Here is a 27,642-nt window from a genome sequence, read left to right on the forward strand (position 1 = left end):
CAGATGCATTGTGTTGCTGAACAAATGTATTGCTGACCACTTCAATTAAAAAAAAAAAAAGAAAAAAAGAAGGTGCCTTTTGAAAGTTAATCATTAGCCTCATATAACCTTGGCTGAGCAATCGGGGCTAATAGAACATTATAAAACCATTCGCTGCCTTTTCCAGGTGCTTATCTTGCTCTCAAATAACAAAGGCTGCTCAGACGCCATCATCAGCGCCGTGCCCTTGGAAAATACGCCGGCCAAATTGATGGCACTGTCCCCCCCAAAAAAATAAAAAGAAAACAAATTATTGTGCATATTCTTAAGTAACAAAGCCTCTATTGAAGCCGCAGCGAAGAACGAGGCATTATCGCGGCACCTCGGCCTCTTTCTCAAGGCTGAAATTGCTGTCGGACGAGGCATGCAGAAGCATTAAGCCGCACTTAGTCCGAGTCGGGGTTGATAACGTCAAATAAAAAAAGGTAAAAAAGAAAAGAGGAACATCCCAAGGACACCTGTGTACCACTTTGGAAGCTGCGGCTCTAATCTGCTGCAGGGGGAGAGGAGAGAAACCTGCAGCCCACCTTCAATTTACCTCCCACCTACTGCACTCTAACGTTTTGTCCACACTGTCATCTTCCGTCTTTGTCCTCCTCTACTTCTTTCTTGAAGAAAGAAAAAAAGCTAATATTTTGATATGTATTTGTAAAAGGGCCCGTGCTGGTCTTTTTTTCCTCGCTCCAAGATGCTCTTTGATTTGAAGATTCCCCCCCCCCCCCCCTTTAAGTTGGGAGTTGGAGGAAGTTTGACACAAGAGGATTTTCTCTGTGATCAAACGAGTCCGCACAGACACGTCTTTTCAGGCTGGAAAGCAGGGGAAACAGTTAAGTACCCAGGAAGGATGCCCCCTTGCCCCCCCCCCCCCCCCCATCCTTCATCTTCCCAAAGTACATTTCACCAGATTTGAAGGGGAACGTCTGATTCAATTTGCCTCGTCCTGCATCTAAATCCTGTTCAAAGTTGCAATAAACGGCTGGAAATAGCCACATCCTCTCCAGGTATTTCAATACTAAAGTTGAAAGGATCCTTTTTAAACAATGAGAATGATTGTGGTATAAAGATGGGAATTGAGGCAGAGATATGACCAATACCTCCACCGATAATCAGTCATCTGCAGGATTTTCCACTAATAAATGCCATTTTTCATGCTAAAATCATTCACATTTTATTCATTTGTTTTTTTAAATAAAGATCTTTTTTAAAAAACAGTTTAAAACCAGCACTTTGCAAACATGAAGCGTAAAAAAACTGGATTTCCTGTAGCTAACCATGTGGCTAAAGTCTTATTTAGTTTTGCCTTTTTAAGTTAAGCTAATTTCAAATGAATTGAACTGAACTGAAATGAAGAAAAAAAAAGTGAGCTATAGAGAACTGAACTGAATAAATTAAATTAGTTTGGGGCTAAGCTGAACTAAATTAGATTTAATGTATAAATTATCAGTTAAAGTCAGAGTTAAAATGACCTGAATAGGGATTTGTTTAGTTTAGCTGAATTCCCTTCATCTTTACTCAGATTTAAATGATCTCAGTTTGTGTTTGTAAACTTCTGTTAAGTTTTATTCAATCCACTCTTTTCTTGTTAAACTTTGTTTGATTCGGGTTTTTTTTTTTAAAAACTCATTTAATTTAGATTTCATCCAAGACTGTTCAGTTCAGTTCAGTTAATGGTAAATTAAATATATTTGTGATGCAAACAATCCAAATCTAACTGGTTTAATTTCAGTCGAGTTCAATCATTTTTCTTTTGGTCAGGTTGATTTAATTCAGCTTAGTTCGGTTCATTTTATTTAGAATCTAGATAATTACTTCCACTTCAACTCAAGTCAGTGCGGTTTCATTTATCTCTATTCAGGTAAGTTTGATTTAATCACTTTAGTTCAGTCTGGTTCATTTCAGAGCGATTCGTTTGATTCAGTTCCTTTCGCTTGTGTTTTCTTCAGTTAAATTCAGATTTAGTTCAGTTCAGTTAAACCTGACTGAATTGAATCTGATTAACCAGATTTAGTTGATTCACGTTACATTCGGTGCAGTTATGTTCCTTCAGTCTAATGCAATCTGCTTCATCCCTTGTTTTAGGTATGAATCAATCATAAAACCAGCAGATCATTACAGAAAACGCCAACGGGTATAATTAAAAGCCAAAAAAACATACAACTAAGGTCATATAGTTTCAGTCCAGTTTATCCCAATTTAACCCGATAAACTTAATCCCATTGGTTAGGAAAAAAAATCCTGATGTCATTACATTTTCTTCATTTTAACTACTAGCTAGTTAGGATGTTAGTGTCCTTTATAAAGTTTGTGGAGGTTGCTTAGCTCTAACCTTGTATTTTATGTCTATAAAACAGAAACTATTTTATTCTATTTACTATAAAAAAAATAAAACACTGTCGCCAGAACCCCCTTCTTTCGAGAAAGGCAGCCGAGAAATTGTGTTCCTCGCTGCCAGCAGCCGCCATTTCTGCTTAATGTCGCTGTGCAGTCTGAAGTTGTGAAAAGGGATCAGCGTAGCGAAACGGCATCATTATGTGTTTAAACCCAGGAGATTTCCCTCCCAAAACATCAGCCTGGATGGATGCAGAAAAGGTGCTTTATTGTCTTGGGAACAATGCAGAAATGGCACTGCTACACAGGCTGCATCGTGGTGGTGGGGGGGGAACGAATCCAAGTCGTGGAGCTGTTGTTTTCAGGAAGTCCCTGGTGGAAAGGACTCATAAACACACTCTCACTGCTGTGATCGTGTACCCTTCCAGCCCAGCCTGCTTCCACAAATAAAACTATTTTACCATATTTTCCACCTCACTCTCTCTTTTTGAACACCTGATGAACTTTTCTGTCTCTAAACAGCAGTCAGGAAAAAAAAAACTGCTTAAAGGGCAATTTTAACAAAATACAAGCTGGGCCGTCCTTCAGTGACCTATTCTTCAAATGGATGGCTTTGTTAGGAGGTAGCTTCCACCGGAGGTGTGAGAAAGCAAAGAGCGTGGAGGCGGAGAGCTCTGGATCAGCTTTTAGAGAGATTGATACAGCGTACAGCGCAGCGTGTGTGTGTGTGTGTGTGTGTGTGTGAGATGAAGATGATGGGATTACAGGCTGACGCGAGATTGAACTAGATCAGGGGTGCCCAAACTTTTCGGTACATGGGCCTAAATTGTCAAGTGAAAGAAACTTGAGGGTTTTTTACCTGCTTTTTTACCTGCTCTACAAAATATTATAATTTTAAGTAGATAAATAAGTCAGATTTATATATATATATATAGAAAATAAATGTGTAAATCATTGTAGATCCAAAATTTTAAAGGGTTTTGCTCATTTGCTGTTTTTGTCCAGTTTGCAAATTCCATCCATCCATTTTCTGACCCGCTTAATCCCTCATGGGGTCGCGGGGAGTTTGCAAATTATTTCAAATAATTTATTTTGTCTCTTTAACAATACTAAACTGAACTGTTTTTGGTCTAGCAATATAAAAACAGTACTTGGGTCAGCAGTTCTTTGAAAACACTTGCTGTAATTTAACAGTCAAGCCAATTTTAGTAATAGAATCCAAAGCGGATTTTAATGCACCAAAGTCTGGATTTGAGTAATTAAGTATCATTGGATAGATAATAACATGAAATTAAAGAGAATGTCAGAAGTGGGTTTATTAAAAGATTAAATACTTTGTGTTGAACTTAACATTTTCAATTGCAGGATTTAAACTTTTCTTTAATAATTTTGCTCTAATTAGAAACTAAGATCTTCCACCCACTGCAAAAAGGCAACTCAAAATAAGTAAAAACTTCTTGAAATCGGTGTATTTTTCCTTGATTTGAGGAGCTAAATAAGACTATTTGCCAATGGAATGAGAGTTTTAACCCCTAAAATAAGATAAGTAGATATCCTGCACTTGAAATAAGATGATGGAGATTAATTGTTCCTATTTTAAGTGCAAAAATCTTATTCCATTGGCAAATAGTCTTATATACCTGCTCTAATCAAAGAAAAATAAACTGATTTCAAGAAAAATTCACTTACTTTTAGTCCCGTTTTTGCAGTGCCCACATCAGCTCCTGTGCAGGTGGACTAAATCCTTCAGTACAGGGGCCACAAATGGCCACCGGGACGCACTTTGGTCATGCCTGAACTAGATCACCAAAAAGAGAGGCTTAGCATTTCATGTCCGTGCTTTCCTTCCCGCGTCGGCTCGGACCACAGAGACCACCCAGAACCACCTGAGCCCCCGAACCGGGTCGCCGTCGCAGGGCAGGAACGGTTTCACCCCTCTCTGATGAGCTCAGACACTCAGGAGCCTCGGCGAGACGAAGCTCCTGAGTGTCAGGGCAAATGGCGGCGGGCGCCAAGGAAATTTCACAGCACGCCGCATTAAAAGATACACGGGGAAATTAAAACGGCAGCGCACGTCGTTGCACAATAAAGTGCAGGAATTAAAATTTTAAACCTCCCGTCGAATGAAACGCATGTTTTCGGTTCCTATCAGCTGGTAGATAAAACTGTTTGAGCGCGTAAGGGGAGCAATTATTTCCGCACCATTTAAGTTCCAAACGCAGGATTTAGCTGCAGAAAGGGTGTGAAGGTGTGTTTGTACGTGGCGTTCCTCACTAAATCACAAATTAGTCCGATTTCGATAGTATTCTGTGTTGAAAAGGGAGTTAAAACAAAGAAAAGTTCAATTTACATGTTGGGTCACAAACAAAACATTACTGCTTTTGATTAAAAAAATGACTTTGAAGTAGACAATTAATGATTAGATTGCTCCACACTCTCTGATTCTCCAAAATGCAAGTGAGTTTATTCTGTTCAATGATGAGCTCAGAAGGAAATATTAGCCATCATTTAATCATTTATCTGCATGTTATGCACTTAAAACCTGCTGTTCCACGTCCATGTGGAAATGTGAAATGTGCCTGACTTCCCAAACGTCCAACTCAAAAAAACGTGTGACTGGAATGGATTTCAAATCAACGACGCTCATCCTCACTCAAAGTTTGTAACAATCCACTCGTCTCTGATGAAGCCTCCAGAATATGTTGCGAAGGAAGAGAACTCACTCACTTGCTGCAGCTGCTGCAGTCTGCCTGCTTGGTTCAAACCTAAAGTCTGGTGATGAGACACAATCCTGGAAGGTTGCAGTTGTTTTAATTTGTATCAACGCATTAATGCAACAAACTTTGTTCCCTTGTCGACTTCTGGCACAACTTTTTGACACATATTTATACCACTAATGTCTATTGAGGGACATTTTACATCTGTCAAGTATCCATTCTGAAGCAATTTGCTGCCATCAGCTAGTCATGGAAACTAAATGCTTAAATGGACGTCTGTGTACACGGTCTATTGAAATGAACAACCTCTGGTTAATTGTTAATATGGTTAACAGTAAATAAAAATTTTTAATCTAACTAAAATTAAAGCTGGACATTAAAGGGTTAAATTAAACCCCAGCCAACATTTTCATGAGAGGCTTAAGTGAGTCGAAAATTAACTGATAAATAGATCTTTATTTACTTATATTGGTACAGACCAACTTTGAACAACAAGGTGCATTCTAGATTTGTGTTAATCGGGGGACAACGCTGACAAACAAACACATTTCAGGCCGTTCCCAATAGTTTTTGGATCTAACCAAAAAGTTCAGTTAAAAGCCGTAAAAATCCCAAGTTCAACGGCAATTTTATGTGCCGATTACTTAGTTTACAACTCAAAAAAATAAATAAAAAAAATCAGCTTAGACCTATGTGGATTTACTGACTGGTTTGGCTATAGGCAAGGCAAGGCAAGTTTATTCGTATATTGCTTTATATGATTAAAATGTAGGAAAATAAAACAGAATAAAAGCAAGTTGAAATAAAACGTAGAAACAAAATAAAACATGGGAGAATAGAAACTAAAAGCAAATAATAAAAACAGTTTGACTACAAAGTTGAACTAATAATGTTTCAGTAAAACAGTTTAACTAGAACAGTCAAAGGCATTTCTGAACTAATGTGTTTTTAATCTTGATTTAAAGGAATTCAGGCTTTCAGCACTTTTAGTTTTCTGGAAGTTTGTTCCAGGTAGATAGTAGCCTCGTGAGACCATCCTGATCTCGCGAGCTTTCAAGGTTTCACTCGCAGATCAGTCTGGCTACTCTCCGTTAAAGAAAATTTGGAGCGGTTCACCAAACGAACGTCCAATCAGCGTTGGCTTTGAGGCGGGTTGAGGTGTGACGCAACGAGAAGCGCGACAGTTCAGTCTAAAGAACATGGCGGCTTCAGCCGATGAAACTAGCGTTAGCGTGGCTATCGAGCAAGTTTTATCGGAATTACAGAGTATTTCTTTGCTGAGCTAACGAGCCTTTACCTGCAGCAGCAAGAGTAGCTTGGCTTGTGGTTGTGTTTTCGTCATCGCTCTGTTACGAGCAACGACGAATCTGATTGGTTTATTTGGCCCGTCTATCACCAACATAGGCCAATCAGCTAACCAGTATTTTCGCCCCTTCCCAAAATTACTTCAACGGAAGGTTTCCAGATGGATATGCGGAGCAAATCTATCTGGCGGCGTCAGGTTAGGTAGATAGATCATAGGAACTGAATGCTGCTTCTCTGTGTTTGGTTCTGGTTCTGGTTCTGCAGAGCAGGCTGGATCCAGAAGACCTTAGTGGTCTGGATGGTTGATCCACTGATAACAAGTCTGTGATGTATTTAGGTGCTAAGCCATTCAGGGATTTATAGACTAACAGAAGTATTTTAAAGCCTATTCTCTGTTCTATAGGGGTTGTGTTTAGTCAACCTATGTGTGTCCAGTATAAAAAAACATTATGATCCCAGGTCCACTTTGTATCCATCCAGACTAAGCTAAATCTCCATTAAGCCCATGTAAAGCATTCTGTCTGGGAAAAAATGGGTTTAAATAAAACATTACTCCCTCTGAAGTCTGAAGCCCTTCAATTCATTTAATTTATTTGATTAATCTTTCCACTCATTTTTGGCTTCTTTTATTAATGCATTTGAATGTGAACACCGTGTAAATCAACATGAGTGGTTGGGTTTAATTATAGTGGTTGCAAAACTGAAAAAAAAAACAGGTTACTTCTCTTGCCTACAATCAAGTTAGAAAGAAAAAAAAGAACATGAGCTATTAGAGGGTTTAAACATGACAAAAAAAATATGGATATGTTTAACTTTTGTAAGAAATATTTACTTTTTCTGGGAGCCGGGATGGTCCTCACACAGTTTTATTTAAAGACAGCCCAGCTGAGACTGTAGTTCCTGCGGCAACTCAAGAAGTACAACCTACCGCCGGAGCTGTGGGTCATCTGCGCTGCCATCGTCCAGGCTTGTCTTGTGTTTGTCCATCGCTGTGTGGTCTGACTCTTTTCGTGAACAGGAAAGGTACACACTGCATCAAACAGCTAGTTCTGCAGAGAGGATCATCAGGACCTGACCTTCCCTGGCCTGATGATCCAGGAAAAAAGGCCAGCTAACATCTCGCACATCCTGCACACAAACCGTTTAGACGTTTACTTTCTGATAGATCCTAAAGAGCATTTTTTACAACAAAAACAGAGACAGTTTTGTCCCCACAGGCTGTTATTCTGATGAACACCATCCATTTTTCTACATGCTTAGTCCCTCATGGGGTCGTGAGGGGTTGCTGGTGCCTATCTCCAGCGCCAGTGCTACTGTGCAGCCAATATACATGTAAATACACGAAAATATTTCCATCTTTCTTTTCCTTTTTCAATTTTTCCTTTATTGTATGTTCTTATAATGTTTTCATCTGGAGCAAAGTGGAGTCCAATCCAATTCCTTGTTTACCACCCTGGTCATTTCATTTGAGTCTGGTTCCTGGACCCTCTGGGGCTAACGACAAAAAAATAGACCTGGAAAAGGTTCCTTTTGTGAAAAAAAACACCTTTTTGTTAAAGGCTCCTGTTAGTTCATCGGTACATTCAGACAAAAGGACCTTAGTACTTTTAAGGATATTAAAGCAGAAGAATGACAGGTGTTTTGTTTCCTGTTTCATACTGAGCTGTCTTAACAAAGGAGGTGAAACCCCAGTCCGTGTGGATTTCTCTCGGATGAAACGCAGAACCGCAGCGTTTCAAATAACCAGAATTAAAACGGTTAACCTCGTATGCATGGAGAAACCGAAGCCTCCTCAGAAAAAATTCATGCAACGGGGCCAAATTTGCATACACCTACATCTTGACAGTTTATTGCTTTGAATCACTCTCCACTCGCACACAGGGTACAGTATTTAGGAGCAGCCGAGGCAATTATTGTCTAAAAAAAATGTCTCAAACGTCAACAGTTAAAAGCCCACCGGGGTTTACGTAACAATCCCACAAAATGGTGCATAAAAAAAACAACAGAGAGCCATTAAACTGATTGTCTCTGCATCCTCCAATGCCGCTAACAACCATCGGACATGAAAGTTGATGTTTCCAATTATGGCAGATATACAGTAACGGATCACAGTAAAACAACAACGGCCAACTCAGAGAATATTTACTACAGTACACGGCGTTCGAAGTGCATATCATCAGATTGCCTGTAAAAGTTTATGTGGAAAACCTGCTGTCCCGGTAGCTCGCTGCATTTCTCGCAGCGCCTGTTGTGCTTGTAAGCAGCCTGTGAGGAAAAGTGCCGCTCAAAGTTGTTTTTGCGACTCTTCGCACGGGTGAGCACAGCTTACTGAGTCGGCTCTGAAATAATGGATCTTAATTAGAGATGTCACAACAGATGAGAATGTCCTAGGCGCTTTTATTGACGCCTGTCATTTGGCTGCTGATTTTATTAGTTTAGATTTGGGGAGTTAATTCCAAATGATTGTCGATAGTTTGATGTGAGTTGGAGGCACGCGGCACGCGGAGGTCTTGGTGTTTATTAGCATGGAGGCAAACGACTTTAACACAGGAAGTTATTTCAGCCGAAAATCATGGGGACGGAATGGATGGCGACAGATGGCAGATTGTGTGAAGGGATAATACAATTATGAATATTATGGGATAGATTCAAAACTCCCCACCCCCCAAGGTTTCTGTATTTTTCCTTTTTATTTTATTTTATTTTAACTCCTGGTGTCTGTAACCAAAATCTAATTTCTCAATCATGCATCATGCCACGACTCGGTCAGAAAAGGACTCAGATGCAGATCCGAGCTCAAGTCCGACTGTGTTTTAACAGGAAAGAAATTAAGAAGATTTGCAACTAGTTTCTTGCTGTAAAAGAACGAAACAAACGGCAAGCACAAGGACAGGCGTGAGAGCGATGGACATAGAGAACCAGGGAGGTTGAGCAGTAGGCGACACAGGTAAGGGGCATGAGCATAACTTGCAGGCACAGGTGTACTGAATGAGCTTGATTGCGGTGAGCGGAAAAAAAAAAACGTACAACACAGACGGAGCTGAACTGGGAATCTAGTGGAAGAATTAAACAAGAAATAATCAGAGAACAAACAATAACACGAGCTAGCAGACTGAGCACAAAGGAAGGAAAAAACAACAAGGCAACATCTGACAAAGATCAGCAGTGGCAAATACACACGAGAAAACAAAATCAAAGCACCTCGAGGTTGTGACACTGATCTGAGTATCTGCAGCCTGGCAGAGTTAACCCTGGCAATGAGGATTTACCAGTTCCTTTAAAGCAGAAAATAAAATAAAAAACACAAGAAAACTTTGCCAAAGCTGAGCTGACAGCATAACTGTATTGCTGTTGTTTGAAAATAAATACAATAGATAATTGCCTAACATTAGAAAATCTAAAAACTGTGTGCTCTATTATTAATCAAATGGTATTTTACAACATTTTTGCAAGCTGCGCACTCTTTACATTTTTAATTTGCAGTTGCAGCTTCATGCATGTTCAGTATGTAGGATTGCTGCAAAGCCATCAACAATGCAGATGACTCTCCCTGTGGCTCTACGCTCTTTCAGGAGGAGTGAATGCTGCTTGTCAAGACTTGATGCAACCTGCTGGGTTTTCCTTAGAGATTGACCAATCTGTATGATCTGATTGAATTTGACTTTGGAAAGTGCCTGTAGATGACATGTATCATGTATTGGCGCTATAAATATAAATAAAATTGAAATGAATTGAATGAAATGCTATAGGTTTGCTTACGTATTTTCTCTTCATTATGGACAAAGGGGAAATGTAATATGACATTTAACTTTTGCTTTTAATTGAGGGATATCTGTCCACAGTTTTAGTCGTTGTACTTTCAAAGTTAAACCCATTAGAAGATGCATGCTGAATTATATCTGGTGCCTAACATTTCCTGAGGTAGAAGCGCTTTACACAGATCCGTTCACTTACAAACGTCAATTCCTGTTCTTTTTGCCTGAAGTTTGAACCTTAATTTCAAAATCAAATGCAGGTTAAACTGACTGAACTGTTGAATCCAGTTATTTCTTCCCCCTGCACTTTGATGTAAACTGAGCGATATTAACTGGGCAAGAACATCACATTTTAAAATCCAATACTTTTTAAACTAGAAAAAGCTGTTCCTGTGTAACAGCGAGTGAGAATGCTAATCTGCAGAATGATTTGAGGAGAAGATGCAGAAGATCCCTTCAGAGGAGAAAAACTAGCTGAAATGAAAGATGCAGTAGTAGTATAATTTTTTGAATAATTTGAAGGAACTTGAATAATTAGAACAATTTGAATAATTTGAACAAATTGAAAAACTTGAAAAACGAGAAATGTGAAATATTTGAAGAATTTGAAAAATTTGGAAGAATTTGAAGAATGTGAATGTGATTAATGTGAAGAATTTGAAGGAATTTGCATTGATTTCAATGGGAGCAACAACAACAAAAAACGCACAAAAAGTTAAATATTTTAAAAAGTATAAAAGTTAGCATAACCATGAGTAATAGCAGTCATGTCGGGAACGAGCCGAACGTTTTGATACCAAAATTGTTAAAATTGGTTGAAGTATGCGGGAGTAGTTAGACGTCGACGGAATAATAATAATAAAGAAAAAATGCTGTATGACATTCTCACTGATTGTCAGCTTATCAGATATGGTGTTGATATCATTTCAAAAGTTTTATGCTCTTAAAGCGGTCGTTTGGCTGCACAACGCTTTGGACAGTTCTGCTAATATACTGATTGGAAATAAAACCAGAATGAGAACAGGGTGCTGCATCGTGGAGCAATGAGCTGTAAGCATGAATAGAGGCATTTTATTTTTATTCTCTTGACAGACTGCCAATGTGTTTTGCCGTTTAGCTATATATTCCCTGCTTGTGTTTACTTGTTTCACAGAATGTAGCTAGTGAGGGAGTAAACACCGTCCTTCTCTCCTGTTTTATCGTGCTGGATTTCTAGTGTCTGGAATCCTCTATTCACTTCAGCATATTTCCTCGCTGGAGCTCGCTTTGCAGTGCCTCATTTTGGGAAGCGGCGGCGTGCGAGCGTGGACGCCGGCTGCCTTTCATCTTTTTCCCCATAATTGGGTGCATCTTGAGAAACACCGTCCTGCTAAACCTCCACATTTCCTGGTGGATTTTCACCGTTTTGGGCAGTCTGCGACGCGCGTCCTCGCAGCCAAATTCCCCAAATCGCAACGAAAACAGAAAAAGGACAAGAGCAGCGTGAGAAATCAGAAACACAAAAGCCTGCATCCATCACACTGTAGATTTCACCAGTCCCCCCCCCCCGCTCCCGCCCGCCCGCCCCCACATCCTTATGTGCTGAGTAGAAATGACTTTTTATAAGAGGATTTTGAATGAAATGAGGTGGCACAGGGACAAGATTGAGTAGTGGTGTGTATTAAAAATTGATGAAAGGAGAATGAAAAGAAGAACAATGAAGGGCAGGGAGATGAGTACGCCGGGCGGAAGAGTTTAGCAGGAAAATTCAGAACAGGCCGGGTGCAGAGAGAGCCCCGCCGTGTTGGAGGAGAAGATGGCGCGGTGCAGGCACCAAATTGAATCCTTCGCAGGGAGAGGATCAACAGCGCTGTCAAATCAACTTTATTTTAACATTACTACAGATACCCAATTTCGTCTCCCGTTCCATCGTGGCGCTTCTCGGTGGGCCTGTCGGCTATTTGCCGCTCCCTAGTCCCTCCATTTACCTCCGCTCTTGGCCCACGTCGTGTCAGGGTTGTGTCCAAAACCGCGTCCCGTACACCTACTCCTGACACGTAGCATTTTATCGAGCCTGAAACCCCTTTTTACACGCCGAGGAAAGCAAAGAAGAGGGGATAGCTAGGAAGGCTGAGGAGGAGATGAAAAGGGATTGGAAGCTACCCGGAGGTAGATTTGGACGGAGAGCCGGGAACGAGCGAACTGCCTGGCACCGTGAGACTTGTCAGCTACTTTAGTGCTCGGGAGAAAGCTCCAGACTTTCTTTTTTTAAATCTTTTTTTTTTTTTTGGCCCTGCACTTGGCTGCGTTTACTGCCATGTGGGATGGTTATGAGGGATTTAGGGACACTCGCTTTCCCCGCTGCTGGACCTCAGCGGATACCCCAACAGCTATTGTGGGTCCATTTAATCCGAATCAATAAACTTAGACTTAGACTTAGACTTTCTTTATTGTCATTTTGTAGCACAGAGTGCATACAGAACGAAATTTCGTTTTTTCATACAGCTCAGAAAGATTGCAGTAACTCTACAGGATACCTTGCAGTGAATTTACAGTACAGGATAAGAAAAATGCAGTGGTAAATCTCAGTCGAATACAGGATAACTTTCAATTAACTTTCGGATAAAGTGCAGCAGTGAGCAGTAGGCAGATTGAAATGTAAAAACAATGTAAGCAATGTAAACAATTATGCAGTAAGGTGCAGCAGTGATTTAACAATAGGCAGTTGCATTGTAAACAGTTTTGCAGTACGTTTCCGGAAAAAGTGCAGCAGCGATATTGAAGGATACATACAAATGTGCAAATTAGCGGGTCGAGTGTGGTACACAGTCCGTTTTTATACTTCAGCAGTTCAACAGTCTGATGGCAGCAGGGAAAAAGCTTTTGCAGAACCTGGTGGACCTGCAACGGATGCTGCGGAACCTCTTTCCAGAGGGCAGCAGGGAGAATAGTCTATGGTGGGGGTGTGAGGGGTCCCTAATGATGTTACGGGCTCGAGACACACAGCGCTGCGATGAAATGTCTTTAATGGAGGGAAGAGGAGCCCCGATGATCCCTTCTGCTGTCCTCACCACTCTCCTCACGTTCTTCCAGTCGGAGGCACTGCAGCCTCCACACCACACAGAGAGACAGCTGGTCAGAATACTCTCTATGGTGCTTCTGTAGAAAGTCGTGAGGATGGGCGGGGGCAGGCGGGCTCTCCTCATCCTCCGCAGAAAGTACAGTCGCTTCTGTGCCCTCTTCACCAGTGACATGGTGTTCATAGTCCAGCTGAGGTTGTCCGTGATGTGCACCCCCAGGAACTTGGTGCTGCTGACCACCTCCACAGCTGAGCTGTTGATGAGCAGTGGAGCATGGTGAGGCCGGTTCTTCCTGAAGTCGACGATGATCTCCTTCGTCTTCTCCACGTTCAGGATCAGGCTGTTGTCTCTGCACCAGCCCACCAGCTGCTCCACCTCCTCTCTGTAGTCCTGGTCGTTGTCGTCTCTGATCAGGCCCACCACCGTTGTGTCGTCCGCAAACTTCACGATGTGATTGGTGGTGAACCTGGGGACGCAGTCGTGTGTCATCAGGGTGAACAGCAGGGGGCTCAGGACGCAGCCCTGAGGGGAGCCCGTGCTGAGGGTGATGACATCAGAGGTGTTCTGTCCGACCCGGACTGATTGAGGTCTGTTGGTTAGGAAGTCCAGCAGCCAGTTGCGAAGGGGTGTGCTGAAGCCCAGATGCTCCAGTTTTCCCACCAGATGCTGTGGGATGATGGTGTTGAACGCTGAACTGAAGTCCAGGAACAGCATCCGCACGTGCGTGTTCTTCTCCTCCAGGTGTGCCAGGCTCAGGTGAAGAGCAGAGGAGATGGCGTCCTCAGTGGAGCGGTTCCGTCGGTAGGCAAACTGGAACGGGTCGAGTGTTGGGGGGAGACTGGAGACGATGTGTTCCTTTACCAGCCTTTCAAAGCACTTCATCATGATGGGAGTCAGTGCAACAGGCCGGTAGTCGTTGAAACAGGTGACTTGAGGTTTCTTCGGCACCGGAATGATGGAGGCAGACTTGAAGCATGCTGGCACTGTGGCTTGGTCCAGCGAGGTGTTAAAAATGTCTGTGAGGACACCAGCCAGCTGACCTGCACACTCCTTGAGCACCCGCCCAGGTATGTTGTCGGGGCCTGGGGCCTTTCGCGGGTTGACTCTCCTCAGAGTCTTCAACACGTCGGCAGTGTCAAGGCAGAGGACCTCCTCTTCCTGATGGGGAACAGCTTTCACTGCTGGAGTGCTGTTTAGTGCCTCAAACCTCCCAAAACTTAAAGTTAAGTTAAAAGTGCTCTGTAAAACAAATCAAGCTCAAAATTGTCAACTTGCGTTGCAGAGAGGGGTCTCCGAGCAGGCATCAGTGAGGTCGGTGCTGCCGGTGAAGCATTGCAAAATCATGCACTGGGCTCCAGCTTGGCTATAATGAAGTTGTGAGAGGAAATAAAATGCGAGGAAGCATCTTTTGTAGTTGAGCTCAACTAGATGTTCGCAGTTTATTTGATTTAAAAAAGTGTAGTTGATCATTTCAGAACCAATTCCTTTTTATCTCCTCAATTATAACATCAAACGCAGCATCCCTTTGACTGAGAGTTTGAGCAATTCATAGTTTAATCGCGCTGTTTATGGGTTTATGGCACAACGTTGTATTTTTCTGGAATTTCACGAAGGCAGCTAATGAGACAGCACTCCAAAGCGAGCGTTCAATAAAGCATCAAGTTATGCTGAATCTCATTGTGTCGTGTAAGAACTGTAATGGTAAATAATACAAATTAAAACCCAAAATTAAGACCAAATTTGATTAAAAGCTAAACCCCACATTACAAAGATTAGTATTTAAAAGAGATTTAAATTCATTGACCTTATTGGCCCTCCTCACAGTAAGCGGAAGATCATTCCACCCTTTGTAGGCTGCAACAGATAAAGTTTCATTTCCTGGGAACATCTAAAAGCAGCAGGTTACCTGACCTCAGAGTTCTGCTGGGAACACGCTGGCGTAAAAGCTGCAGTAAGTACGGAGGAGCCTGAGCATTTAAACATTTAGTGGAAGAAATCATGTGCTTAACAACGAAACCTCAAGTCATACTTTCTAAAAATAGACCCTGGAGGAAGCAGATAAAGGGAGAACAGAAAGGGCATAGACATAATATAAGAGTAGACGCGTCATTGGGCGGGTTCTGCCTATGCTGCGATGCGTCAGAGCGTCCGCCATCTTAAATGTGGCAAATCTGCAGTTACTCAGTCACTTAAACAGTATCAGAGGGACTTTAATCTCTGAATATACTTTGTATTCGTAGTATTTTTATTTTTGCAATATTACAAGTTTATTTTCGTATCCCTTTAGCTTCATTCCCCTGAGTTTATTCTCCTAAAGAATAAAAATATTTAAAATAATCTAACCTGGCCCTATTACTCCAGGAGTGAAATAATTCTGCAAACTGTGAATATTCTGGAAATGTTCCCTCTTAATTCTCATAATATGACGTTTTTCTCATAACATTACCACTTTTATGTTTTTTTTTTATTATTATTTATTGTCCTAGGTCTTTTTTCTCATATTAATAATTTTACCTCTTTAATACTCCCCCAAAAAGTCTGTTCCTAAAGGTTCACATGTAACACGGTTTTATGAAATAATGAAGACCACAATGTTAGATTTAACAAATTGATCCCTATATTCATAACACACACACATCTATATATATATACATCTATATATCTATCTATCTATCTATCTATCTATCTATCTATCTATCTATCTATCTATCTATCTATCTATCTATCTATCTATCTATCTATCTATCTATCTATATATATATATATATATATATATATATATATATATATATATATATATATATATATATATATATATAAGAATGTATGTAATTGTATTTAATTTTTTGGAGTTGATCCAGACACTACAGGGTTACACGAAGATGGCAGAGTCCAGTAGAAATGAAAAGGGAATAGGAGTTTTTATTTAATTTCTGGACTCTAGCAGTCCATATCAAAATCGTCCAGTTAAAATAAATTGATCGAGACTAAATCATCACGTCTTACTAGTTTCACAGCCCCTAAATGTTTCGAGGAGGTTCCTGCTCTATGATAACGGGACATTTTGCAACCAATTAAGTAACACACCACTGCAGGTGTTGATGGTGTTGTAGAGATCTATTGAAAAATAATCTATGATTTTGATCATTTGGAATGAGAGAACAACTCCTGAGTTTTGCATGGAAGCATTTAAGTTCATCTGATAAAACAAATATTGTACTATCCTGCTGGGAAAGTAATTCAATTACATAAAAACAGATATTAAATGTTAAATCTAATCTCATTAGAAACTGAAAGGAACTATGTTCTTTGGATTCAGCTCTTGCACACAAATTAACTAATGAAATCATTAAAAAAATTTAATCCCTTGCTGCAGTTGATAAGGCTACTTAAATACATGGATATATCAAACATTATTCTGAAAGGTAGTTTTTATTTTTAACCTGTGAGCTGTAGTTGTATACATTATACGAAGTATTCACATTCACATTTTAGAAAAATTCACTTTCAGAACCTCAGTGCTGATATTTTCATTAATTTGAAGCTTTATTGGAACAAGTACCTTATGGAAACCGTAATTAAGCCAAAAAGGAATTAACTTAATATGTTTTAAAGATGAATAACCCAAAGGAATACACTAAATAACACAAACAATTAGGGATGAAACAGATGCTACTTAAAGAGAAACGTCCAAGATGAACTGCGGTTCTGTGTGTTTATTTATGATTATAGGTCTAACACTATCAAAATTAAGTAAATTAAAAACATTAATTTGAACGCTACCTGACTTAGGTTTAAAAATAAAACACTAGATAGAAAATAGAAAATTCACGGTGAGGAACATCCGTGAGTTTCCTCAGATTCCAACCTTGCAGCAAAATGCCTTAAATAAACCAATGACAAAGCGACTTACCTCTCCTGTTGTGTCACCTTCCAATGAACTGAGCTGCAGCTCCAAACATCCAGTTTCCCAGCTCAGAGGACGGTAAAGGCCATTGGAAAGTTTTCCACCCTGGAACCCCCTTTAAGAAGTGACACTGAGTCTGTTGAGGGCTTTAGGTAAAACTAAATGAAGTTTGCTGGAACTTTAAAGGTTAGCTAGTGAATTAACACACTTATCCAAACAAATTTTAACCAGGTTGAAAGAGTTTGATTAATCTGAATTTGCTAAACGATTTAATGCTGGTTGTGTGTTTCTCAATCAATATCAGACTCTTTTCTGGGTCAGCTCAGAAAAGGGTCCCCATTGTGAGGTTTTCAGGTTCTGGTTCATAACGGGCTTTAGAAACCATGTACCGAGGCACAATATACTCTTTGTAAAGAGCGTGAAAGAATATTACAATCTTTCAAACTCTACTGATTATGTGTTTATTTAGAGTAGGTTTCAGCACACTAGAAAACATTATACACTGGCTGATGGCAATTTGTGCTCAAGGTCTGAGATGCACAGAGAAATATTCTAAGTGGCAAAACCCAACAATGTATTCGTTTCAATAAGCTTCCTGACTTCCTATACATCATTCATTGTAAAATAATGTGATGTGTATTCACAGGCGATTAAACAAAGTGTCTCATAACTGCTTCATGGTCAAAAACTATGCACGGGTTAGAAGATCTATGGAATAAAAGATTTTAGCTCAATCTAGGGCCACGGTAAAGGCTTTCTGCACAGGCCTTGTGTAAAAAGTCAGATTTCTTGGTGGCCTACATTAAATCAACTTCCTACAGTCAAAATAGGCCTAAGCAACACTTAGTGTGGCTAATTTGATCTTCCCTCTTGATCAAACTTAGCCTTTAGCCTCCAGGGTCACTAGACCTGTAACTTCCAGGTTTAGTGCCCCTGAAGGCCACTGGCAAAACTGCACTGTCGCTAAATTAAACAGTCTCCCTCCCTGTTTCGGAATCTGATAGCAGACCGCTTTGGACGAGCAGATTGAGAAGTCATGGAGTTGACACATTCATGCCTCTAGAATAAATGCTACATCAGAGAACCAAAAACATGTCTGATCAGGTATGTTTCATATCTGTTTTGTTTTGTTGTTACGGCAGATCCAAGAATGGGTCATGTGACCCATTCAGCAACAGATCCAAGCCAGTGAAGTTACATAGAGTTTTTGAAAACTATGAGCATCAAGTACAGTATATAGACCTGAAAAATAACTTAATATATCTCAAATTAATACTTGGTGTTGCTTTAAATACACCCAAATAAAAACCCATAAAACCCAATCAGAGTCAGCGTGATAACTCTGCAGAAGCAGCAGAATCCGCCTCCCTAACACCAGACTAAGCGTCAGGACAAACAGATACAAGGCTGGCCACAGTCCACATTCTGACTGAAGCGACGTGGGGCACAGACAAGCGGTATCTCAGCTCGTGCATTTGTCTGATTACAGATTAGCGGCTCCACGCGCACGTTAGCGCCAGCTCTCACGCGCGTAGCCCTGCGTGCGGCGTAGCCAGCCTCGGAGCCGATCTCAGACATCGCTGCTCACACTGCGGGAGATGCTTTCACATCCAGCCCTGACACAAGCAGCGGGGAAAGATTAATCCGTCTCTCTGACTGCGCACACACATGCAGCTCTGCTGCTTTGTTGATTTGGAAAACTTCTCTCTTTAACAAGGCAATGAGTTTGCAGGGTGTGTTGTCGCTTTCTGACCATGTTTATGTGTTCTTACTAGCATATTTTGTACTGTTGCATAGAAGCATTCCAATTAGGGAGGTACTGTTCTGTATAAAACAGAGTGGTCGGCAGTGACAGGGCTGACAGCGTGTTTTAATGGGAACATGGGCTTCTAAACTGAGACAACATCCAAGCCTCTCTACACCCAACTTGTTGTTTCTGCTCCTGCACCTCACAAACAGACTTAAGAAAAACCCTCCAGGCTGCAGACTATATGCTCTTTATTTTCTTCATACAGAAACAACATGTTTATACTTTTATGTGTTTCACAGACGAGGATAAACCCAAATTACAGCAGACATCTTGGAAAACACAACATGAAAGCAAAGTGGAGCTGCAACGGCGAGGTGTGGATTATTTAGTAGGGGTGGATAAAATTATTCTGTCACACGTTTAGCGTTTGGTTATCCAGGGTGGAGGACAAGTGCAAACGTGCAGCAAATGGCTGAACAAGCCACAAACGGCCAAAACGCGCCCAAAGACGCATAAATGACGCCAACTACAAAACACACAAATACAAAGTAATGCAAAAGAAAATGTTGCAATCATAGAAAATAGAAGCAGATTGAGAAAAAATGTTGCAAGTATCAAAAGCGACAAGTTAAGAAAAACTGCAAGCTCCCTTTAAAAAAAAGTGGAAGTGCGCCAGACCACTAGGGGCAGTAGAGGCACTCAATACTTACATTACCTACTATGTAAATATGGTGATGTTTTATAAAACTGTAATAGAATTCATTCATGTGTTTAAAAAAAAACATCAACCAAAACGTACCTTTCCTTTCATCCCTCCAACTTTCTCCTGGGGATCATGCTGATGTCTTTACTGAGGACCAGCTACCATAAAACTTAGTGGACTCCCCCAGCGATCAGTGGCACACTTCTTTTTTTAAGGCGAGTTTGCAGCATTTTTCTAACTTGGGGTTGTTTTAGGTACTTTCAGCATTTTAGTTCTGCATTTGCGGGGTTTTTTGTTGCATTTCTTTCATTTTTATTTGTTTTTAAAAACAAAAACAAAGAAATGTTGACTGGAAAAACCTTTTATCTCTGGGTAAAATCTCATAAAAATCACAGCCTTCACATGCACTACTTTGGACTTTTTTTTTGTTAAAGTCCAACTTTGGATAGGATGTGGGTGGGACTAAATGCTGGACAATCCTGGAAAAAAAATGTGTTAGAGGTTGAAAAAAAGAGTTTCACCTTCCAGCAGAGAGACAACACTAAATGTATATCCATGTGTTAGAATGGCCTAATCAAAGTCCAGACCGAAATCTAATTAAGATTTGATAATTCTAGAAGTTATCCAGCTAATTCCACTTAGCTTGAGTGGAGAAGAAGGAAAAATATAAGAGATTTATGGCTGCAGAAAAATGTGAAAACCTTCCACTTCCCAGTTCTGCATGTCGTTTTGCTGGTTTGCCGCTTTACGTCCCGATAAAATTCATTGAAAGTTTTGGCTGTAATGTAACATAAGAGGGGGAAGCTCCAGCTTCCTTTAAATGTATCAATAAAATAATTGCTCACTAATCAAAAGCATTGCTTGAAGCGCTGATATTTCTTTTATTTACACACAAATGGAGGTGTTTACACACTGATGTACGCTTGAGTGAATATGAGCCAGGGTTTCAAGTCATGCATAAATAATCCTTGTTAGCAGTCAAACATCCTGCAAATATACAATCTGCTGTTCAGTAGCAGAAAGCATAAATGTTGCTACGTTTTTTTTTTTTTTTTGTCAGTGAATAAAAGGGGGATTTTTTTTAGCATTCTGATTGCTTACGTGCAATTTAGTTCTTGCATGACTTGAATGTAATTGGTTAAACAAATACTGCGGGAGCTTTTCTGCCGTGTTAAGCATCGTGGATCATCAGCTTTGCAAGTGTTTTGAAGTCGTAGGGAAAACAAAGATGCAAAACTAATTACATGTATTTTAGCAAATAGATAATTTGCTCATAATTATAACTAAGCAAAATCACAGTTCCGTGTTAAAAACTCTTAATGCCCAGGCGTGTGTTTATAGGCGACGATAAAATGAGGGGAAGGTTCTGCATGGGGGCTGAATGACCAAGCCAACTCCAGTCAATAAAGTCTGACGGCGACGCACACTCGCCCTCATTCAGCCCCAATTAGACCCCCGACGCCTCGTGAAACCTGAGCCGGAGCGGCGGTCCCAGTTATGACCCGATCGTTATACCAGGGAGGGAAGCTGCGAAGGGCAGAGAGAAGGGAGGTGGACCGGCACTAATGAGAGGTTGCATCAGGACAGAGAAGCACTGGGCTGGAGTTGATTGCAATTTATTTATAGACATACTGTAGACACTTTGTACAAACTTTAGATGTACTGTTGCTTTTGGTGCACGCACTCAAAGCTCTGTCGTGTTTTAAAAAAAAGTATTTTCACATTTACTCTTGCAGTTCTGTAAAAAGTGCATCCTGTTAAATGATTGAGTTTTTGTATTTTACACTCATCAGTGATTTTTGAGTTGTTTCTTAATTCTTTACAACCTTTTTGATTTTGGCTTAATCTATCTATCTATCTATCTATCTATCTATCTATCTAGATATCTATCTATCTCTATATATATATATATATATATATATATATATATATATATATATATATATATATATATATATATATATATATATATATATATATATATATATATATATATATATATATATACACATATATATATATATACATATATATATATATACATATATATATATATATATATATATATATACATATATATATATATATATACATACACATATATATATATATATATATATATTTTTTTTTTTTTTTTTTTTTTTTTTTTTATATAGCGCCAAATCATGAAACATGTCATCTCAAGGCACTTTACAAAATCAAGTTCAATCATATTATACAGATTGGGTCAGATTATACAGATTGATCAAAAATGTCCTATATAAGGAAACCAGTTGATTGCATCAAAGTCCATATATATATATCTACATCTATCTATCTATAGATATAGATAGATAGATATAGATATATAATCTGCAGTGTATGCTTTTCTACAACTAAGGTTAAATTACAGCTTCACAATATATATCCATTGACAGTTATTGTGTTTTAGTGTGCAGCAGTAAAACTGCTAAAGACTAAACGCTATTTATTTAGTGTGTTCATGCCCACAATATACATGCTTAGTGTATAGCTGCTTGAGGGGCGACGCAATAGGTAGGTTGTGGGTTCAATTCCAGCCTCCGCCTGTCACATGTCGCCGCACCCCTGGGCAAGGCACTCAACTCCAAGTGGCCTACCATTCTGCATATGGGTGTATGAACGTGTGCAGGTTAGTGAGTGCGATGGGGTGAATGTGTTTTCAGTGTAAAGGCTTTGAGTGGTTAGTGTGAGTTGGAAAGTGCTTCATAAGTTCAGCCCGTTTAATAGGATGGGCTTCCACCAACCTTTAGTTTCCCATTTTTTATAGATCGGGGAGGCTTACATCCCCAAAAAAAAGAAAAGATTTCTATATTCAACCACTTCTTCTGCGTCTTAAAGTTCATAAAAAATGATGGGAACATCACAAAAGAGTGAAGAAAATGTGTTCCTTGCAACAAAAATGCTCATTGAAGGATTCATTATTTGAATCCTCTGGTATTCTTTGGCTGGTATAATTTTGGTTCAATACTGCTCAAAAAAAAAATAAAGGGAACACTTAAACAACACAGTGTAACTCCAAGTGTTCCCTTTATTTATATATATATATATATATATATATATATATATATATATATATATATATATATATATATATATATATATATATATATATATATATATAAACTGGACATTTCTCCAGAGAGATCAATGGATTAGTCAAAACAACAGCTCGTCTTTCAACACGAACAAACGTCTCCCTACAGTGCCTGCTTCTCCTCAATGGCTCCCTGTTTGTTTTAGAAGAGTTTTATTGCTGACCAGTGAAGACGCTGAATGGCCAGGCTCCTGTATAGCCTTATTTGTCCTCTACATCCCTTAGATCTGATGCTCATTGGGGTTCCTTTACTTGATTTAAGTCAGTTGGGATTACAAAGCCATGTCTATCTTGTAAATGAGAATATTTCTCTTTTATTTCCTTCTAATTCAGCTCTTCTGGCCAAGTGTGATCCAGTGTTTTATTTTACTCTGAGTATTGGCCTCTTCCACGCTGAACGGCCTTTCAGCCCATGTCCGTACAGTATGCAATCATACTGATCATCAGTATGGTTAAAAAAAGTGCAACATAAACACAGTCCATTTACCGTCCATGTGCTTTTTACCAGCCATTACCATGTGTCTGCTGTCTGCGTTCATCCACTTCTCTTCAGCTCCTTCCTCATCAGGAATCCTGCGAGCCGCCTTTCCTCCGCATCAAGCTTGTCTCTCACCTGTTTCCTGCCATTCTCAAGCCTGCTGCAAACAGCAACCAGTTTATGCAAAGCTAGAAGATGGCCAGCGTTTCTTCACACCTTGTCTTGACAATTACACCTCTTGCCCTGCCTCGCCCCTGTCAGCGTCTACCTAAGCTTCTGATAAGTCAATTTTTTTAAGACGCAACTGCGTTTCCGGCTCGAATTTCGTGTCCGACCAGCATCCCCAGATAGATCTTTTCTTTTTAAGGGCTTGATTCACAAATTTCACACTGATCATCAGATCCCTGGACAGTACGACAGCTGGACATTCCCATCATGTTCATTCTAGGCCATGATTGTTTGAACATATTAAGCTCTTAAAAATTGTACCCAAGGATGAACAACAACTCCTGAGATCCACAGTTGTGTTCTTGATATCTCTGCTGATTTCTTTTAATTTACCCACGATGTCGCAAGAGGAAACAGTGTTTAAGGATGACTTACAAAGCCAAGTCATGGTCTGACGGACTTTATAAAATTCTTTGAAGCCGTTGTTTATTTTCATGGTTACTCCAACTGGGCTGATACAGAAAATGGTCTGATTTAATACCTCACAGTAACGAAAAACGTGTCTTTTTATATGAAATATGTAAACTTTCGCCTTCAAAGGTACATTTCCAATATCAAACGGTCATGTCTTTGGGTTTAGTTTTTGTTCTGGACCGTTTTGAGCTGATCATTTCCACTCCGTACTCATTCCAGTCACCTCTCGCCATAATTAGCTGCACCTGTTGCTGCAGCTGATTAGCCTCCTCAGCTCACCTGTCTCTCCACCTACTTATACCTGCCTGTCATCCTCATTCTGTTTAATAAAGCTTTGAAAATGACACACTACCTCCGTCTCCGGCTTGAATGTCGGGTTCCTCGCGTACCAGATCGTTACCAAAACATGTCATCTTGGTCTGGACGAAACAAAAACCTCTAAACGTTTTAACAATATATATTTAAGATTTGCCCTTTGAGTGAAAGGAAGTAAGCTTCCAGAAAGGGAAACATTGCTTCCATAACATTCGGTCCTTGAACACACAGCTGCAAGACTGACTCACATTTACCAGGAGTGTTTTTTAAAATAGTGCAGGTATATTTTTAAAACTAGGCATGTTACCCGCTTCCCACACAGATCGTAAAATATGGGATCTGATTTGTTTTTTTTTCAAGTATAGAAAAAAAGATTGCATGGAAAAATGTATTTCTAGATTTTTATTTTTTTTATATTCCATCCCCTCGTCATCCCTCGACACAAGGAATATCTGCACTGTGAAATTTTGCATTTACTTTTTAAAAATTGCTTTTAAAAAAAATAAAACGAGCTGTGACTTCTGGCAAGTCGAAAAATGCGTTGGAACAAGTTATTCGTCACCACTGAAGGTGGTGTTTGATTGTTTCACCGTCAATTGGGTGACACAATGTGAAACATGACATCTAGATACAGCCTTTCCAGTACTAAATTCCCATGGAAAAGGGTTTTTATCTCTATGTATGTGCTCTGTCGCCAGTCGAGCATAAAAAAAATGCAGAAGTTAATGGAAAAAGGGGCAAACGAGGAAGAAGAGACAGTGGGTCAGCTCAAGTTCAAATGGCTTTAGGCTGAGAGAAAGGGACGCGGAAAATGGAAAAATAAAAAAAAGGAGGAGGGCGGCTATGAGTGGAGGCGAGAAAGCCAGCAGTCAGTGGAAAAATAGACAATGGATGGTTTTTGTGTTGCCTTTGTCACTCTGGCATTTTGCAGAACAGAGGGGGCTATCTGTGGGCTTTGTCCCCTCCCCAATTCGCTCAATTTGTCGAATTGATCTTCGTCCTAATACTGAGGAGAACATGAGAAAGGTCAGCCTTATCCAGGGTGCTGTTCAGACCACAAACGGCGGCGATGAAAAGAGAGCAGAGGTCAGAGGGGTGGGGGGGGGGGGCGAGATGAGGAGATGACCGCCGAGTGCAACAACAGGGTGCTTGAACATTCACCGCTTCTTCTGGCGAAGACGGGCTCCGGATGAAGCTAGATGTGCGCAATAAAAGAGGGGAGAAGGGTGAAAGTTAGGTGGGAAGGGGAAAAATTTACAGGCAAGTGGAGATCAGGACACAGACAAGCGGTGCAATGGAGAGGCTTCTGGAAAAATTGGAGCAAAGAGAAAAGACTCTGAGATAGTAAGAGCTTGCTGGAGGTGGAGGAGTGGAAGCTGGAAGCCGGGGGAGTGAATAAAGGGAGGAGGCAGAGCGGTAAATGAACAGAGAGGGGAGAAAGTTGGAGGTTCTGGATCCACCGAGTCTAATAAGGCCGCCTTGTTGTCAGACTCGGGCAAAGGCGGCCACTCTTACTTCCTAGTTGCTCGACTCGTCTCTCTCCTCCTCACTCGGCTGCTTTGTTCCTCGCCCACGCTCAATCTGCCGGGGGGGAACGAGAGGTATAGCTGTTTGATTTGTGGGGGGGGGGGGACACGCAAATTCACGAGCGTTTCTTCTCAATGCGCAAAGAGTAGCATTTTCCCAGCACACTGGAAGATTTTCTCCTTCACATCTGGGGGCGCAGAAAGTTACTCAGGCTATAGATTAGCTTCCTAACACTTTCTTTATATCTGCGGTAATTGTTCCAGAAGTACTGGAGGGGGAGGGGGGGTATGGAAAATGCTGCGGCAGGTTGTGTTTGCTTATTCCTTGGCCTGTAGACCTTGTTGGTCTGATCTTCAGCGGCATATTGAGCTGAGAGGTGGGTATTTGCTTGCCGTGGCAGGGAGCGAGTTTGGTGAAGGCTGAGTACAAACAGTAGAGCTGCCAGCATCACCCCAGCTTCATGCCGGTCCCCACAGCCTCAGCTTTATAAGCTGACAGAGGGAACACTGTGTTTTGGTTCAGAGTGGTTTTTTTTGTTGTTGTTTTTTTTTTTTTTTTACCTTTTCCTGACATTTGTTCTGTCACTGGAAGTGTCACCAAACAAAGCAAACGCTCTATCAGCAGCTGTTGCACACATTTCCCAAAATCCACCTGGGACCCTTTCTCCTGTTCCTGTAATTTTATTCCCTTCACGGTGTATTTTTTAATACATGAGCAAGTGGTTTTTATATTTAGAGCCTGAGCTAATTTATCTGTAAATCCCATGATTTATTAAATGAAATAAATGATCCTTCAATTATAAGAAGGCGATTAAAGCTTTCTTATAATTGCTCACCAGCCTTTTTTGCAGCCTTTTTTGCATGTTTCAACTGGTGTTTCGACCAAGTCTTTGAGGTTGGAAGGCCTCTGTGCCATCACCCTAATCTGTGGCTGCCTCCACAGATTTTGCTTCGAGATTCAAATTGGGACCAAGTTGGTAAAATTAAAATAATGCTTCAAACCTAAGTCTGCAAATGGGGTATGAATAGTTTTGGACTTGACGGTGCAAAACTAGCGGGAAGCAGTTTTAGTTCTCAAGCTCTGAAGCATGTATGGAGACATTGTGAGCAGGAAACCCCTAGAATGAACTCATGTCTAAAGCCTAAACCTGCAGATTAGCGTCGCCTCACTTTAGGAAATACTTTGGCATGGATCTAAATAAAGAGTCAACGGCATAAACAACACATAGTATGAATCACTGTGTATGTGAGCTGGACCGCGCCGTTCTGATGTCCAGCTGCTTTTCTTAAAGAGGGAAATTAAGTAGAAAACTTTGGGTGAGTTAAAATTAGGTAATCTAGATTTATTTGCTGAATGACCTTTGATTGGTTGGTTAGTAGGGATGGGTACCTTTTACATTTGAACTGATATGGTACCCACTAAAGTCCCTTAAATGATTTAAGGGACTTTAGTACCCACTACCTGAGAATCGATACCGGTACTTAGCGGTTCCTATTTTTGGTACTTTTGTGTGTTTGTGTAGTAATAAATGTTAGTTAAAAAATAAAAACTCAAGATTTTTCAATTTAACACATTTATTTCTCAATAGATAAACTTGTTTGGATCTAGAAATAAACCTTATTAAATAATTTATGAATTTTAACACATTGCCTGAATCCACAGCACATAAAACTGTGCGGTTATTAGAGGCGCACAGTGAAGGAGGTGAATACGGGATTGAAGCTCTGTGGGAGTAAAATTTTAGCGCAAGTTTTCAGAGGAAAAAAAAAAAGCTATAATAAAAACATTTTATTTTATCTCGCTTTGTAAATCAGAGCGGGACACATTTGCAAAGAGGGAACATTGCAACGCTGTGTTCATGTCCGGCATGGAAAATCGGCCCCTCTTCCACTCCCTCAGTGTCACAGTGATGCGTTTAGGTACCGAAACACGGTTACACCGTTTAATTTCAGGTGAACCGGTACCCGGTAGTACTGACGGGATTCGGTCGGTACCTAAAACA

At 40.3% G+C, this 27,642-nt stretch overlaps 1 protein-coding gene across 3 annotated transcripts in view; it reads left to right on the forward strand.

Annotated features, from left to right (window-relative positions):
- The window catches only part of nlgn2a (neuroligin 2a), a 331,395-nt gene that overhangs the window by 183,018 nt on the left and 120,735 nt on the right, over positions 1–27,642 (forward strand). The gene's annotated exons all lie outside the window — the stretch shown is intronic.

This window comes from Fundulus heteroclitus, chromosome 14 (assembly GCF_011125445.2).
Source record: "Fundulus heteroclitus isolate FHET01 chromosome 14, MU-UCD_Fhet_4.1, whole genome shotgun sequence".
Lineage (NCBI taxonomy): Eukaryota > Metazoa > Chordata > Actinopteri > Cyprinodontiformes > Fundulidae > Fundulus > Fundulus heteroclitus.